Here is a 2,326-nt window from a genome sequence, read left to right as displayed (position 1 = left end):
GAAGTAGTCAAAACTTTAGGAACCACTGCCATTAGTGACAGCGAGAGGCAAGATGACAAGTCTTTGTGGAAGAGAAAGGAGCAGAGTTCTCTAGCAAGAGCCCACTAAGTCTTCACACCTTTGCTATGTTCCACCTCTCCCCTGATTGGGAGTCTGTCTGCTGATACATAAGGCACAACCTTCATTTGCGGCTACTGTCAAAATGCAGTTACCGCAGGTTTTTTGATTCTTTAGAACCAGCTGTGAAAGAGGTCATTCATATGTGAACAGCAGCAGCGGGCAAGGAAGAGCAAAGTGGCAGGTGACAGACTATTGCTGGACATTTGCTCATCTTTTTCTGTATTAACCAGAAGATTGCAGCTGGCTTTATTGGAAAGTTAGGTACATATATATATGCCTTGTCTCTGTAGATTCAATACAGATTTAGGATCCCATCTACCTGAGGGCTTTATAATCATGTCAGAAAGTTGGGTTTTTTTGTTTGTTTTTTAAATCAAGCTCGGTGGCATTCCAAAGTGATTCTCTGTCCTTGGAGGTGTCAGGACTTGAAGCCTCCTGTGACTTGGCATCAGCTCCTCTTCTTCTGTGTTCTTTCCATCTCTTTCCAGGGTCCCAAGGTCCACATTAGTCTCAGGAAAGGCTTCACAGTAGTCTAGGGAGTGGCCCTGCTGTGAGGGACGGAGGTAGGACCGCCTGGCCACAGGCCCTTTTTTTGCATACTACATTCTTCAGACCTTCCATGGGCTGTGCTTTCATAGAAACCATTAAGTTCTGTAGGGGTTTTACAGGTGGTGAAACTTTTTTTTTCACCAGAGATTAGCTTGGAAAAGGGGAAGCAGGGTGTAGTGAAACACTAGATCTACCCGTAGCCCAGCTGACCGAGGACCAGAAGTAGCATCTGCTCACTGCACTTCCCTCCAGCAGTCCATACGCTGAGGAGTTTGGTGGCTTGCAGTGTTCTTATCCTGTTTGGGCCCCTCTCTGTCATGAAATAAGGACTTTCTGTCCATTCTCTTTTATAATTAAGGAGGAAAAAGCCACAGACTTGAGAAATAAAAGGGAAGTTTTTGCCCAAAAGAGGGGAAGTGAAAGCTGTTTCTGTTTTGAGCTAAGGCAATGGGACCTGTGACCAGCTTGTTAACAGCACAGCCTGCAGTTTCAACCATTTGCATGTAGTGTGTCCAGTGTTTATGATTTGTGTGGATGTGGAGAGGACAGAAGCTGTCTGGTACTCACTGAAATGAAATCACCACTGCTCTCTGGGTATCTGGGTATAGTCCCCTCTGCAAGGAGAAATTTGACCTAATATTCTTTGGGCTCTCAACAGTCTCAGGGCCCTCAAAATGGAAGTCCATTTGGGTGTTAGTTGAGGTTAAAACCTCAGTTTTAATTCAGACTCTTCTTTGTGCTGTGGAGATATTGTAGAGGTTTGGACTGAACTGGAATTCTCTGGCACAGGCTAGAGGTGGAGGAAAGGAAAGGAAGGAGGGAGGGACGGCAGAAGGATGCTGAGTCAGACCTAGAAATCAGGCGTACGCAAATATGCAGCCCTGTGTGGCCTCCTTTCTGTAGAGCAGCCACTATGCAAGGGGCCTCTGCCCACCCTCATTTCACTGTGGCCTTCCTCCCAGAAAAACTATGAGCTCCATTGTACAGGTGGTGACACTGAGACTCAGTGAAGGTCGGTGCTCAGGGGTGCACAGTTAGTGAAAGAGTCGAGATCCGAATCTAGGTCTCCTGACTCCAGACACAGTGCTCATTCTCACAGGTGGCTGTTACTTGAACCCCAGCTCAGACGCTCTCCCATAACGCCACGGCCCGTGCCTGAGGTTCTGGGGCTGAAGGGAGGAGCTTCTCCAGTGCTCCGTCCATCGGTCCATCTGGATGGGCTGAGAGTTGATGGTTCATGCTGAGCTCCAGCCCCGCAGGGTTGCAGGTCTGTGGTTCACAGGAGGGGAGCCTGGTTCTCCGCTGAGGTGGCGTTATGAGGAGAGAGAATAAAGTCGACAGGAACTATAGAGAAGGACCTGTGGAACCAGGGGGAAAGCGGGAAAGTGCATGAAAGACACGCCTGGTGCAGTAGCGTGGGGGCCTGGCAGACCTCAGGGCTCAAGCCCAGGGAAAGCCGGAGCAGTTGTCAGTGAGGAGCTAGGACCCGTCTGGGAGGTGGGAAGGGCCCGTGTTCTCTCCCACCACAAAACAAACAAACACCATGCACACACAGAAAAATCTTGTTTATAATCCGAGTTGCCATGAAAGTGCTCCTATCCTCCACTTGCTTATGATTTAACATCTCAGCAGCCGGCTGAGCCCCCAGGGGACACCT

General features: G+C 49.1%; 1 long non-coding RNA gene across 2 annotated transcripts in view; it reads left to right on the top strand.

Moving 5' to 3' along the window:
* The first annotated feature begins 237 nt into the window (after positions 1 to 237).
* LOC105309540 overlaps positions 238 to 2,326 on the top strand; it is a 4,864-nt gene continuing 2,775 nt past the window's right edge. Inside the window, exons 1-2 of one of the 2 annotated variants that reach the window (XR_897396.2) lie at positions 238 to 381; positions 609 to 683. This is a non-coding gene — a long non-coding RNA (uncharacterized LOC105309540). Of the gene's footprint in view, positions 684 to 2,326 lie in introns of both variants that reach the window. The other variant, XR_002778303.1, reaches the window with a different exon arrangement.

The sequence above is a fragment of the Pteropus vampyrus genome, unplaced genomic scaffold, assembly GCF_000151845.1.
Source record: "Pteropus vampyrus isolate Shadow unplaced genomic scaffold, Pvam_2.0 Scaffold768, whole genome shotgun sequence".
Lineage (NCBI taxonomy): Eukaryota > Metazoa > Chordata > Mammalia > Chiroptera > Pteropodidae > Pteropus > Pteropus vampyrus.
Note: the sequence above shows the minus strand (reverse complement) of the source record. Positions and strands in the feature narration are given on the sequence as shown.